General features: G+C 49.1%; 1 protein-coding gene across 3 annotated transcripts in view; it reads right to left on the reverse strand.

Moving 5' to 3' along the window:
- PDSS2 (decaprenyl diphosphate synthase subunit 2) overlaps positions 1 to 15781 on the reverse strand; it is a 574604-nt gene that overhangs the window by 182524 nt on the left and 376299 nt on the right. The window lies entirely within an intron of this gene.

Below are 15781 nucleotides of genomic sequence, written 5' to 3' on the forward strand. Positions count from 1 at the left end.
AGATATGGCTTTTGTACGAAAAAGCCGCCAAATCTGACACTCTCCTGGCCGAAGCCAGGGCCAGTAGCATGGTCACTTTCCATGTAAGATATTTCAAATCCACCGATTTGAGTGGCTCAAACCAATGGGATTTGAGGAATCCCAAAATTACATTGAGATCCCCCAGTGCCACTGGAGGCACAACCGGGGCTGTATATGTAGTACTCCTTTGACAAAAGCTTGGACTTCAGGAACTGAAGCCAATTCTTTCTGGAAGAAAATCGACAGGGCCGAAATTTGAACCTTAATGGACCCCAATTTGAGGCCCATAGACAATCCTGTTTGCAGGAAATGTAGGAATCGACCCAGTTGAAATTCCTCCGTCGGAGCCCTCTCCTTCAGGATCCGGCGTTCAACCGCCATGCCGTCAAACGCAGCCGCGGTAAGTCTAGAGGTAGAGTGCACGGATCCTCCGTGCGCATCTCTTGAAGTTCCGGGTACCAAGTCTTTCTTGGCAAATCCGGAGCCACGAGTATCGTTCTTACTCCCCTTCGCCTTATAATTCTCAGTACCTTGGGTATGAGAGGCAGAGGGGGGAACACATACATTGACTGGTACACCCATGGTGTTACCAACGCGTCCACAGCTATTGCCTGAGGGTCTCTTGACCTGGCGCAATACCTGTCCAGTTTTTTGTTGAGGCGGGATGCCATCATGTCCACCTTTGGTTTTTCCCAACGGTTCACAATCATGTGGAAGACTTCTGGATGAAGTCCCCACTCTCCCGGGTGGTGATCGTGTCTGCTGAGGAAGTCTGCTTCCCAGTTGTCCACTCCCGGAATGAACACTGCTGACAGTGCTATCACATGATTTTCTGCCCAGTGAAAAATCCTTGCAGCTTCTGCCATTGCCCTCCTGCTTCTTGTGTCGCCCTGTCTGTTTACGTGGGCGACTGCCGTGGTGTTGCCCTACTGGATCAACACCGGCTGACCCTGAAGCAGAGGTCTTGCCAGGCTTAGAGCATTGTAAATTGCCCTTAGCTCCAGTATATTTATGTGAAGTGAAGTCTCCAGGCTTGACCACACTCCCTGGAAATTTCTTCCCTGTGTGACTGCTCCCCAGCCTCTCAGGCTGGCATTCGTGGTCACCAGGACCCAGTCCTGAATGCCGAATCTGCGGCCCTCCAAAAAGGTGAGCACTCTGCAACCACCACAGAAGAGACCCCCTTGTCTTTGGAGACGGGGCTATCCGCTGATGCATCTGAAGATGCGATCCGGACCATTTGTCCAGCAGATCCCACTGAAAGGTTCTTGCGTGGAATCTGCCGAATGGAATCGCTTCGTAAGAAGCCACCATTTACCCAGGACTCTTGTGCATTGATGCACTGACACTTTTACTGGTTTTAGGAGGTTCCTGACTAGCTCGGATAACTCCCTGGCTTTCTCCTCCGGGAGAAAAACCTTTTTCTGAACTGTGTCCAGAATCATCCCTAGGAACAGCAGACGTGTCGTCGGGCTCAGCTGGGATTTTGGAAAATTTAGAATCCACCCGTGCTGTTGCAGCACTACTTGGGTTAGTGCTACACCGGCCTCTAACTGTTCTCTGGATCTTGCCCTTATCAGGAGATCGTCCAAGTAAGGGATAATTAATACGCCTTTTCTTCGAAGAAGAATCATCATTTCGGCCATTACCTTGGTAAAGACCCGGGGTGCCGTGGACAATCCAAACGGCAACGTCTGAAACTGATAGTGACAGTTTTGTACCACGAACCTGAGGTACCCTTGGTTTGAAGGGCAAATTGGGACATGGAGGTAAGCATCCTTGATGTCCAAGGACACCATAAAGTCCCCTTCTTCCAGATTCGCTATCACTGCTCTGAGTGATTTCATCTTGAACTTGAACCTTTGTATGTAAGTATTCAAAAGATTTCAGACTTAGAATAGGTCTCACCGAGCCGTCCGGCTTCGGTACCACAAACAGCGTGGAATAATACCCCTTTCCTTGTTGTAGTAGGGGTACCTTGACTATTACTTGCTGGGAATACAGCTTGTGAATAGCTTCCAACACCGTCTCCCTGTCGGAGGGAGATGTTGGTAAAGCAGACTTCAGGAATCTGCGAGGAAGAGACGTCTCGAATTCCAATCTGTACCCCTGTGATACTACCTGCAGGATCCAGGGGTCGACTTGCGAGTGAGCCCACTGCGCGCTGAAATTCTTGAGCCGACCCCCCCACCGGACCTGAGTCCGCTTGTAAGGCCCCAGCGACATGCTGAAGACTTTTCAGAAGCGGGGGAGTGCTTCTGCTCCTGGGAAAGAGCTGCTTGCTGCAGTCTCTTACCCTTTCCTTTGCCTCAGGCAGATATGAATGGCCTTTTGCCCGCTTGTTCTTATGAGAACGAAAGGACTGAGGCTGAAAAGACGGTGTCTTTTTCTGTTGGGAGGTGACCTGAGGTAAAAAAGGTGGATTTTCCGGCTGTTGCCGTGGCCACCCAGTCCGATAGACCGACCCCAAATAATTCCTCCCCTTTATACGGCAAACTTCCATATGCCGCTTGGAATCCGCATCACCTGACCACTGTCGCGTCCATAAAATTCTTCTGGCAGAAATGGACAGCGCACTTACCCTTGATGCCAGAGTGCAAATATCCCTCTGTGCATCTCGCATATAAAGAAAATGCATCCTTTAAATGCTCTATAGTCAATAAAATATTGTCGCTATTCAGGGTATCAATATTTCCAGTCAGAGATTCCGACCAAACCCCCCCAGCACTGCACATCCATGCTGGGGCGATTGCTGGTCGCAGTATAACATCAGTATGTGTGTATATACTTTTTAGAGTATTTTCCAGCCTCCTATCAGCTGGCTCTTTGAGGGCGGCCGTATCAGGAGACGGTAACGCCACTTGTTTTGATAAGCGTGTGAGCGCCTTATCTACCCTAGAGGGTGTTTCCCAGCGCGCCCTAACCTCTGGCGGGAAAGGGTATAATGCCAATAACTTCTCTGAAATTAGCAACTTCCTATCGGGGGTAACCCACGCTTCATCACACACTTCAATCAATTCATCTGATTCAGGAAAAACTACAGGTAGTTTTTTCACACCCCACATAATACCCATTTTTGTGGTACTTGTAGTATCAGAAATATGTAACGCCTCCTTCATTGCCGTGATTATGTAACGTGTGGCCCTACTGGAAAATACGTTTGTTTCTTCACCGTCGACACTGGAGTCAGTGTCCGTGTCTGTGTCTGTCGACCGACTGAGGTAATGGGCGTTTTAAAGCCCCTGACGGTGTTTGAGACGCCTGGACAGGTACTAATTGGTTTGCCGGCCGTCTCATATCGTCAACCGACCTTGTAGCGTGTTGACACTATCACGTAATTCCATAAATAAAGCCATCCATTCCGGTGTCGACTCCCTAGGGGGTGACATCCCATTACAGGCAATTGCTCCGCCTCCACACCAACATCGTCCTCATACCTGTCGACACACACGTACCGACACACAGCACACACACAGGGAATGCTCTGATAGAGGACAGGACCCCACTAGCCCTTTGGGGAGACAGAGGGAGAGTTTGCCAGCACACACCAAAGCGCTATAATTATACAGGGACAACCTTATAGTAAGTGTTTTCCCTTATAGCAGCTTAATATATAATAATATCGCCAAAAAATGCCCCCCCTCTCTGTTTTAACCCTGTTTCTGTAGTGCAGTGCAGGGGAGAGCCTGGGAGCCTTCCCACCAGCGGATCTGTGTGGGAAAAATGGCGCTGTGTGCTGAGGAGATAGGCCCCGCCCCCTTCACGGTGGGCTCTTCTCCCGGTTTTTTCTGTAATCCTGGCAGGGGTTAAATACATCCATATAGCCCAGGGGCTATATGTGATGTATTTTTAGCCAGTAAAGGTAATTACATTGCTGCCCAGGGCGCCCCCCCCCCAGCGCCCTGCACCCTCAGTGACCGCGGTGTGAAGTGTGCTGAGAGCAATGGCGCACAGCTGCAGTGCTGTGCGCTACCTTAAGAAGACTGGGAAGTCTTCAGCCGCCGATTTCTGGACCTCTTCTCTCTTCAGCATCTGTAAGGGGGCCGGCGGCGCGGCTCCGGTGACCCATCCAGGCTGTACCTGTGATCGTCCCTCTGGAGCTAGTGTCCAGTAGCCTAAGAAGCCAATCCATCCTGCACGCAGGCGAGTTCGCTTCTTCTCCCCTTAGTCCCGCGTTGCAGTGAGCCTGTTGCCAGCAGGACTCACTGAAAATAAAAAACCTAACAAACTTTTATTCTAAGCAGCTCTTTAGGAGAGCCACCTAGATTGCACCCTTCTCGGCCGGGCACAAAAACCTAACTGAGGCTTGGAGGAGGGTCATAGGGGGAGGAGCCAGTGCACACCACCTAGTGGTCAAACTTTTAATTTTGTGCCCTGTCTCCTGCGGAGCCGCTATTCCCCATGGTCCTGACGGAGTCCCCAGCATCCACTTAGGACGTCAGAGAAAGTGGATCTTACAGGACAACGCCCCCAATTCCGACACGCGTCGAGCAGACGCCAATGCCAACAGAGTGACCGCCTTCCAAGTAAGAAACTTGACATCCACGTCCTGTAAAGGATCAAACCAATCCGATTTCAGGTACTGCAGTACCACATTTAGATCCCAAGGTGCCATAGGAGGCACAAAGGGTGGTTGAATATGCAGAACCCCTTTCAAAAAGTCTGAACCTCAGGAACAGCCGCCAATTGTTTCTGGAAGAAAATGGACAAGGCCGAAATCTGGACCTTTATGGAGGCCAAGCGTAGGCCTACATCAACACCTGCTTGCAAAAAGAGGAGAAACCGTCCAAGTTGAAACTCCACCGCAGGAAACTTCTTAGATTTACACCAAGACACATACTTTTTCCAAATTCGATGGTAATGCTTTGACGTTACTCCCTTCCTAGCCTGTATCAGGGTAGGAATTACCTTTTTTGGAATGCCTTTCCAAACTAATATCTGGCGTTCAAACTCAATGCCGTGAAATGTAGCCGCAGTAAGTCTTGAAAGTCGAACGGCCCCTGTTGGAGAAGGTGGAGGAAGAGGCCTCGGATCCTCCAGCAGTAATTTCAGAAGATCCGCGTACCAAGCTCGTCTTGGCCAGTCTGGAGCAATAAGGATCACCTGAATGCTTGTTCTTTTTATGAGCTTGAGAACCTTTGGGATGGGAGGGAACAAATACACCGACTGGAACATCCACGGAGTGACTAGTGAATCCACTGCCACTACGTGTGGGTCTCTCGACCTGGAACAGTACCTCCGAAGCTTCTTGTTGAGGTGAGAAGCCATCATGTCTATCAGAGGTACCCCCCATCAGCTTGTCACCTCTGCGAACACCTTCGGATGGAGGCCCCATTCTCCTGGATGGAGATCGTGTCTGCTGAGGAAGTCCGCTTCCCAGTTGTCCACTCCTGGGGGTAAATTTACTAAGATGGGAGTTCTATTTAAGATGGGATGTTGCCCATAGCAACCAATCAGATTTTACTTCTCATTTATCTAGCACCTTCTAGAAGATAATACCTGGAATCTGATTGGTTGCTTAGGCAACATCCCATCTTAAATAGAACTCCCATCTTAGTAAATAAACTCCGTGGAATGAAAATTGCGGACAGCGCCACTGCGTGCTTTTCTGCCCAGAGGAGGATTCTTGTTACCTCTGACATCGCAGCTCTGCTCTTCGTTCCGCCCTGTCTGTTTATGTAGGACACCGCTGTGACGTTGTTTGACTGAATGGCTTGATTTTGCAGAAGATGTGCTGCTTGTAGAAGGCCGTTCCAGAACGTTTATTGGAAGGAGAGATTCCTGACTGGACCACCTTCCTTGGAAGTTTTCCCCTTGGGTGACTGCTCCCCAACCTCTGAGGTTTGCATCCATGTTTATGAGGATCCAATTCAGAATCCAGAACCTGCGGCCTTCGAGTAGGTGAGACGTTTGTAGCCACCAGTGGAGAGAAATTCTGGCTTTCGGCTGGTGCATGTAAAGGTGTGATCCTGACCATTTGTCCAGGAGATCCAGTTGGAAGAACCTTGCATGGTACCTTTCCGTACTGAAGAGCCTCATAGGAGGCAACCATCTTCCCCAGAAGACGAATGCACTGATGAAACGATACCCTGGTTTCAGGAGTTCCTGGACCATTGATTGGATCACCAACGCTCTCTCCACCAGTAGAAACACCCTCTGTACTTCCGTTTCGAGTATCATTCCCAGGAAGGGCAGTCTCCTTGTCGGCTCCAAATGTGACTTTGGAAGATTCAGGATCCACCCATGATCCTGGAGTAGACGAGTTGAGAGAGCAATACTCTGCAACAACTTCTCCTTAGAAGACGCTTTTATCAGCAGATCGTCCAAATATGGAATTATGTTCACACCCTGTTTTCTTTGGAGTAGCATCATCTCCGCAATGACCTTGGTGTATACCCTCGGGTGCTGTGGAGAGGCCAAATGGCAGTGCTTGGAACTGATAGTGACAGTCCAGCAGCGCAAATTTGAGATAAGCCCGTTGAGGTGGCCAGATCGGAATGTGATGGTATGCATCCTTGGTATCCAGGGATACCAGGAATTCCCCCTCCTCTTGACCTGAGATCCCCGATCTCAGAGACTCCATCTTGAATTTGAATTCCCTCAAGTACAGTAAGGGTTCAATGACTTTAGGTTTAATATCGGCCTTACTGAACCGTCCGGTTTCGGTACCACAAACAGGTTTGAGTAATAACCCTTGTGTTGTAGGTGGAGTGGAACAGGAACAATGACATTTGTTTGAACCAATTTTTAATTGCTTCCTATAGGATAGCGCTGTCTGTCAGCGAAACTGGTAAGCCTGATTTGAAGAATCTGTGATGTGGGAGTTGTTGAAACTCCAGTCTGTATCCCTGGGCCACAATATCCTTTACCCAGGGGTCTAGGCATAATGACGCCCAAACGTGACTGAAGACTTTTAGTCTTGCTACCACCTGCCCGACCTCCAGGCAGGGAGGTCCACCTTCATGCTGAAGATTTTGAGGAAGCAGAACCTGGCTTCTGTTCCTGGGAACCTGGATTTCTTAAATTTTGCGGTCCAAAAGGACTGCAGTGTAGGCGAAGTAAAAGTCTTCCTAGCCGGTGGTATTGCTGAGGGAATAAAAGTTGACTTACCCGCCGTTGCCGTGGAGATCCATACATCCAAAGCATCCCCAAACAGAGTCTGACCTGTGAAGGGTAGGTACTCCACACTTTTCTTGGGTTCCGCATCCGCAGTCCATTGGCGTAGCCAGAGTCCTCTGCGCGCAGAGACCGTCATAGCAGTAGCATGCCAAGGTCCTTCATGGCCTCCACCATGAACCCTGCAGAATCCTGTATGTGACGTAAGAACAAATCAATGTCACTTCTATCCATAGTATCTAAGTTTTCTAGCAATATGCCTGACCACTTTACTATGGCTTTAAAAATCCATGCACAAGCAATAGTGGGCCGTAAAGGGACACCATTAGCTGTGTATAGTGATTTGAGTGTATTCTCAATCTTGCGTTCAGCCGGTTCTTTTAAAACAGTTAAACCAGGAACAGGTAAAACAACCTTTTAGACAATCTAGATACAGAAGCGTATACCATAGGTGGGTTTTCCCACTTTTTTCTATCCTCTTCAGGAAAAGAGAAAGCAATGGGAACCCTTTTTGGGATCTGGAATTTTTTTTCTGGGTTTTCCCAGGATTTTTCAAACAAAGAGTTTAAGCCGGAAAGGTAAGCGAGGATTACTTACTTTCTGTAAAATAAGATTCCTCCACCTGTTCAGATACTTTCTCAGAAATATGTAAAACATCCCTAATGGCTTCAATCATTAGTTGCACCCCTTTTGCAAGGGATGCATCCCCTCCCTGCATGTCCCCATCGCCGTCCCCTGTATCAGAGTCGGTATCAGTATCAGCTTGCATTATCTGGGCAAGTGTATGCTTTTGTGGGTATGCAGATGGGGTTTTTGATGAAGTAGTCGGGGCCAAATACTGTAACCCCTCCACAGATTTCCTCAAAAACTGCGTCTCTTTCTCAGTATGTGACATCCTTGTAGAAATCTGAGATATCATTCCCCTTAAAGAATCCACCCATATGGGGTTCGGATTCAGAAGGCTGAAACAGTATATTGCAGTCCTGAGTACATGGAATAGACTCCTCAGGAGAAGATAAACACTCTGCAGCACAGGACACAGAGTCCTTAGACATGGTAATGTGGGATATATATATACACACACACACAGGAAAATGTCAGGTACAGTTTTCCCCCAGAGTACCTTCAGAGAATTAGAGTCTAAGGAGCCAGCCACATAGCGCCCTTTGGAGCAGTTATTATTATAAAAGCCCGGCACTGAGAAACCAACCTTAATAGATTGATTATTACTAACACTTCACTCCCCCCCTGTCTATAACACCCTGGTACTGCAGTAACTGGAGTTATGTGGAGGGTCAGCGCTCCCTGTCAGCGTTTCTTCTGTGTCTGCAGGGAGGAAAATGGCGCTGGTGAGTGCTGGATCCGCTCTGAGGAGAAGCCCCGCCCCCTGCAATGGCGCACAGTTTCTTGCACAAATTTGATTATACTGGACGGAGGTCTGTATGCCAACAGCGAGATTAGCTCCTGTTAGCGTCTGTGACCAGTTTAGGGTGACTGCGCTGGCCCAGGACGCCCCTCCAAGCACCTACCCGAAGTGTTGCTGAGCCTTTCTGGAGCGCAGCCTGTCAGAGCTGCGCTCCCACCCTTGTGCCGCCATACCCGCGGGTACTAGCCAGGACGCTGGCGCTATACTCACCATTCTTCTTACTTCTGGCTCTGTTAGGAGGTGGTGGCCATGTTGCGGGAGTGAGCGGTCGCCTCGTGGGCTTGCGATCATCACCCTCAGGAGCTCAGTGTCCTGTCAGCGGAGACAGAGAACCATTAACTTCTAGAGTTGGTTCCTACTCCCCCCCCTAAGTCCCACGAAGCAGGAAGGCTGTTGCCAGCAGCCTTCCTGTACCTAAAGATCTCATTAAAATAAAAAAAAATAAGAAAACTCCTAAGAGCTCCCCTATCTGTGACCGGCTCCTCCAGGCACATTTTCTAAACTGAGTCTTGCAGGAAGGGCATAGAGGAAGGAGCCAGCCCACACTAGTGATCTCTTAAAGTGCCCATGGCTCCTAATGGACCCATCTATACCCCCATGGAACTAATGTTGACCCCAGCATCCTCTAGGATGTAAGAGAAATGAAGCATACAATCAATAATGCCCATTAATATTACCAAGGATTGCTGCCATCAATTTAAACATTACTAAATGGATGTCACGAGAACTGCAACTCACGGCATCTGAAGGCAACAAAATCTGTAACACATAGGAAAGTGATTTTCAAAGACCAATAGTTACTAATGGACAGATCTTTATGAAGAACAAAGCAGCGATTGCTATACAGTACTTGCTGAAAATGTAAGAATTAATTGTTCAGTAGCCATAATTCTAACCCTAAAGTGTGAGGCTGCTGAAAAAAGTACACTAATAATAATTAGTGATGTGCACCGGAAATTTTTCGGGTTTTGTGTTTTGGTTTTGGGTTCGGTTCCGCGGCCGTGTTTTGGGTTCGAACGCGTTTTGGCAAAACCTCACCGAAATTTTTTTGTCGGATTCGGGTGTGTTTTGGATTCGGGTGTTTTTTTCAAAAAACCCTAAAAAACAGCTTAAATCATAGAATTTGTGGGTCATTTTGATCCCATAGTATTATTAACCTCAATAACCATAATTTCCACTCATTTTCAGTCTATTCTGAACACCTCACAATATTATTTTTAGTCCTAAAATTTGCACCGAGGTAGCTGTGTGACTAAGCTAAGCGACCCAAGTGGCCGACACAAACACCTGACCCATCTAGGAGTGGCACTGCAGTGTCACGCAGGATGGCCATTCAAAAAAATACTCCCCAAACAGCACATGACGCAAAGAAAAAAAGAGGTGCAATGAGGTAGCTGTGTGACTAAGATAAGCGACCCAAGTGGCCGACACAAACACCTGGCCCATCTAGGAGTGGCACTGCAGTGTCACGCAGGATGGCCCTTCAAAAAAAATACTCCCCAAACAGCACATGACGCAAAGAAAAAAATAAGAATTTACTTACCGATAATTCTATTTCTCGTAGTCCGTAGTGGATGCTGGGAACTCCGTAAGGACCATAGGGAATAGCGGCTCCGCAGGAGACTGGGCACAAAAGTAAAGCTTTAGGACTACCTGGTGTGCACTGGCTCCTCCCCCTATGACCCTCCTCCAAGCCTCAGTTAGGATACTGTGCCCGGACGAGCGTACACAATAAGGAAGGATTTTGAATCCCGGGTAAGACTCATACCAGCCACACCAATCACACCGTACAACCTGTGATCTGAACCCAGTTAACAGCATGATAACAGAGGAGCCTCTGAAAGGATGGCTCACAACAATAACCCGATTTTTGTAACAATAACTATGTACAAGTATTGCAGACAATCCGCACTTGGGATGGGCGCCCAGCATCCACTACGGACTACGAGAAATAGAATTATCGGTAAGTAAATTCTTATTTTCTCTGACGTCCTAGTGGATGCTGGGAACTCCGTAAGGACCATGGGGATTATACCAAAGCTCCCAAACGGGCGGGAGAGTGCGGATGACTCTGCAGCACCGAATGAGAGAACTCCAGGTCCTCCTCAGCCAGGGTATCAAATTTGTAGAATTTAGCAAACGTGTTTGCCCCTGACCAAGTAGCTGCTCGGCAAAGTTGTAAAGCCGAGACCCCTCGGGCAGCCGCCCAAGATGAGCCCACCTTCCTTGTGGAATGGGCTTTTACAGATTATGGCTGTGGCAGGCCTGCCACAGAATGTGCAAGCTGAATTGTACTACAAATCCAACGAGCAATAGTCTGCTTAGAAGCAGGAGCACCCAGCTTGTTGGGTGCATACAGGATAAACAGCGAGTCAGATTTTCTGACTTCAGCCGTCCTGGAAACATATATTTTCAGGGCCCTGACTACGTCCAGCAACTTGGAGTCCTCCAAGTCCCTAGTAGCCGCAGGTACCACAATAGGCTGGTTCAAGTGAAACGCTGAAACCACCTTAGGGAGAAATTGAGGACGAGTCCTCAATTCTGCCCTGTCCGTATGAAAAATTAGGTAAGTGCTTTTATAGGATAAAGCCGCCAATTCTGAGACACGCCTGGCTGAAGCCAGGGCCAACAGCATTACCACTTTCCATGTGAGATATTTTAAGTCCACAGTGGTGAGTTGTTCAAACCAATGTGATTTTAGGAACCCCAAAACTACATTGAGATCCCAAGGTGCCACTGGAGGCACAAAAGGAGGCTGTATATGCAGTACCCCCTTGACAAACGTCTGAACTTCAGGAACTGAAGCCAGTTCTTTCTGGAAGAAAATCGACAGGGCCGAAATTTGAACCTTAATGGACCCTAATTTTAGGCCCATAGACAGTCCTGTTTGCAGGAAATGCAGGAAACGACCCAGTTGAAATTCCTCTGTAGGGGCTTTCCTGGCCTCGCACCACGCAACATATTTACGCCAAATACGGTGATAATGCTGTACGGTTACATCCATCCTGGCTTTGATCAGGGTAGGGATGACTTCCTCCGGAATGCCTTTTTCCTTCAGGATCCGGCGTTCAACCGCCATGCCGTCAAACGCAGCCGCGGTAAGTCATGGAACAGACAGGGTCCCTGCTGGAGCAGGTCCCTTCTTAGAGGTAGAGGCCACGGGTCCTCTGTGAGCATCTCTTGAAGTTCCGGGTACCAAGTCCTTCTTGGCCAATCCGGAGCCACGATTATAGTCCTTACTCCTCTCCTTCTTATGATTCTCAGTACCTTGGGTATGAGAGGCAGAGGAGGGAACACATACACTGACTGGTACACCCACGGTGTTACCAGAGCGTCCACAGCTATTGCCTGAGGGTCCCTTGACCTGGCGCAATACCTAGTTTTTTGTTGAGGCGGGACGCCATCATGTCCACCTTTGGTTTTTCCCAATGGTTCACAATCATGTGGAAGACTTCTGGGTGAAGTCCCCACTCTCCCGGGTGGAGGTCGTGTCTGCTGAGGAAGTCTGCTTCCCAGTTGTCCACTCCCGGAATGAACACTGCTGACAGTGCTATCACATGATTTTCCGCCCAGCGAAGAATCCTTGCAGCTTCTGCCATTGCCCTCCTGCTTCTTGTGCCGCCCTGTCTGTTTACGTGGGCGACTGCCGTGATGTTGTCTGACGGGATCAACACCGGCTGACCTTGAAGCAGAGGTCTTGCTAGGCTTAGAGCATTGTAGATGGCCCTTAGCTCCAGGATATTTATGTGAAGTGATGTCTCCAGGCTTGACCACAAGCCCTGGAAATTTCTTCCCTGTGTGACTGCTCCCCAGCCTCTCAGGCTGGCATCCGTGGTCACCAGGACCCAGTCCTGAATGCCGAATCTGCGGCCCTCTAGAAGATGAGCACTCTGCAACCACCACAGGAGAGACACCCTTGTCCGTGGTGACAAGATTATCCGCTGATGCATCTGAAGATGCGACCCGGACCATTTGTCTAGCAGATCCCACTGGAAGGTTCTTGCGTGGAATCTGCCGAATGGGATTGCTTCGTAAGAAGCCACCATTTTTCCCAGGACCCTTGTGCATTGATGCACTGAGACTTGGCCTGGTTTTAGGAGATTTCTGACTAGCTCGGATAACTCCCTGGCTTTTTCCTCCGGGAGAAACACCTTTTTCTGGACTGTGTCCAGGATCATCCCTAGGAATAGAAGGCGTGTCGTCGGGATCAGCTGCGATTTTGGAATATTGAGAATCCAACCGTGCTGTCGCAGCACTATCTGAGATAGTGCTACCCCGACTTCCAACTGTTCCCTGGATCTTGCCCTTATCAGGAGATCGTCCAAGTAAGGGATAACTAAAACTCCCTTCCTTCGAAGGAGTATCATCATTTCGGCCATTACCTTGGTAAAAGACCCGGGGTGCCGTGGACAATCCAAACGGCAGCGTCTGAAACTGATAGTGACAGTTCTGTACCACAAACCTGAGGTACCCTTGGTGAGAAGGGTAAATTGGAACATGTAGGTAAGCATCTTTGATGTCCAGAGACACCATATAGTCCCCTTCTTCCAGGTTTGCAATCACTGCTCTGAGTGACTCCATCTTGAATTTGAACCTTTGTATGTAAGTGTTCAAGGATTTTAGATTTAAAATTGGTCTCACCGAGCCGTCCGGCTTCGGTACCACAAATAGTGTGGAATAGTACCCCTTTCCCTGTTGTAGGAGGGGTACCTTGATTATCACCTGCTGGGAATACAGCTTGTGAATGGCTTCCAATACTGCCTCCCTGTCTGAGAGAGACGTCGGTAAAGCAGACTTTAGAAAACGGCGAGGGGGAGACGTCTCAAATTCCAATTTGTACCCCTGAGATGATACCTGAAGGATCCAGGGGTCCACTTGCGAGTGGACCCACTGCGCACTGAACTTCTTGAGACGGGCTCCCACCGTGCCTGAGTCCGCTTGTAAAGCCCCAGCGTCATGCTGAGGACTTTGCGGAGGCGGGAGAGGGCTTTTGTTCCTGGGAACTGGCTGTTTGCTGCAGCCTTTTTCCTCTCCCTCTGCCACGGGGCAGAAATGAGGCGCCTTTTGCCCGCTTGCCCTTATGGGGCCGAAAGGACTGCGCCTGATAATACGGCGTCTTCTTAGGTTGAGAAGCTACCTGGGGTAAAAATGTGGATTTTCCAGCAGTTGCCGTGGCTACCAGGTCTGATAGACCTACCCCAAATAACTCCTCCCCCTTATAAGGCAATACTTCCATGTGCCTTTTAGAATCCGCATCACCTGACCACTGCCGCGTCCATAAACCTCTTCTTGCTGAAATGGACAGCGCGCTAACTCTTAATGCCAGTCGGCAAATATCCCTCTGTGCATCACGCATATATAAAAAGGCATCTTTCAAATGCTCTATAGTCAGTAATATACTGTCCCTATCTAGGGTATCAATATTTTCAGTCAGGGAATCCGACCACGCCACGCCCGCACTGCACATCCAGGCTGAGGCGATTGCTGGTCGCAGTATAACACCCGTGTGAGTGTATATACATTTTAGGATATTCTCCAGCTTTCTATCGGCAGGTTCCTTTAGGGCGGCCGTATCAGGAGAGGGTAGTGCTACCTGTTTAGACAAGCGTGTGAGCGCTTTATCCACCCTAGGGGGTGTTTCCCAACGTGCCCTATCCTCTGGCGGGAAAGGGTATGATGCCAATAACCTTTTAGGAATTATCAGTTTTTTATCGGGGGAAACCCACGCCTCATCACACACTTCATTTAATTCCTCGGATATAGGAAAAACTACAGGCAGTTTTTTCTCACCAAACATAATACCCTTTTTAGTGGTACTTGTATTATCAGAGATATGCAATACATTTTTCATTGCTTCAATCATGTAACGTGTAGCCCTAGTGGAAGTCACGTTTGTCTCCTCATCATCGACACTGGAGTCAGTATCCGTGTCTGTGTCTGCCATTTGAGGTAACGGGCGTTTTAAAGTCCCTGATGGCGTTTGAGACCCCTGGACAGGCACAAGCTGAGTAGCCGGCTGTCTCATGTCGTCAACTGTCTTTCGTAAAGAGCTGACACTGTCACGCAATTCCTTCCATAAGCTCATCCACTCAGGTGTCGACTCCCTAGGGGGTGACAACTCTATAATAGGCAATTGCTCCGCCTCCATCTCATTTTCCTCCTCAAACATGTCGACACATCGTACCGACACACCGCACACACACAGGGAATGCTCTGATAGAGGACAGGACCCCACTAGCCCTTTGGGGAGACAGAGGGAGAGTATGCCAGCACACACCAGAGCGCTATATATAGACAGGAATACCACTATAAAATGTGCTTTTCCCTTTATAGCTGCTGTTATTATTAAAACTGCGCCAATTAGTGCCCCCCTCTCTTTTTTACCCTTTTCTGTAGTGCAGGACTGCAGGGGAGAGTCAGGGAGACGTCCTTCCAGCGGAGCTGTGATGGAAAATGGCGCCCGTGTGCTGAGGAGATAGGCTCCACCCCCTTCTCGGCGGCCTTTTCTCCCACTTTTTGGTGAGTTCTGGCAGGGGTTAAAATACATCCATATAGCCCTGGGGGTTATATGTGGTGTATTTTTGCCAGCCAAGGTGTTTACATTGCTGCTCAGGGCGCCCCCCCCTAGCGCCCTGCACCCTCAGTGACCGAAGTGTGAAGTGTGCCTGAGTAACAATGGCGCACAGCTGCAGTGCTGTGCGCTACCTTGTTGAAGACTGATGTCTTCTGCCGCCGATTTTTCCGGACCTCTTCTTGCTTCTGGCTCTGTAAGGGGGCCGGGGGCGCGGCTCTGGGACCGAGCTCCGAGGCTGGGCCTGTGTTCGGTCCCTCTGGAGCTAATGGTGTCCAGTAGCCTAAGAAGCCCAAGCTGGCTGCAAGCAGGCAGGTTCGCTTCTTCTCCCCTTAGTCCCTCGATGCAGTGAGCCTGTTGCCAGCAGGTCTCACTGAAAATAAAAAACCTAAAACTAAACTTTCACTAAGAAGCTCAGGAGAGCCCCTAGTGTGCACCTTTCTCGGCCGGGCACAAAAATCTAACTGAGGCTTGGAGGAGGGTCATAGGGGGAGGAGCCAGTGCACACCAGGTAGTCCTAAAGCTTTACTTTTGTGCCCAGTCTCCTGCGGAGCCGCTATTCCCCATGGTCCTTACGGAGTTCCCATCATCCTCTAGGACGTCAGAGAAAAGAGGCGCAATGAGGTAGCTGTGTGACTAAGATAAGC

Source organism: Pseudophryne corroboree, chromosome 4 (genome assembly GCF_028390025.1).
Source record: "Pseudophryne corroboree isolate aPseCor3 chromosome 4, aPseCor3.hap2, whole genome shotgun sequence".
Lineage (NCBI taxonomy): Eukaryota > Metazoa > Chordata > Amphibia > Anura > Myobatrachidae > Pseudophryne > Pseudophryne corroboree.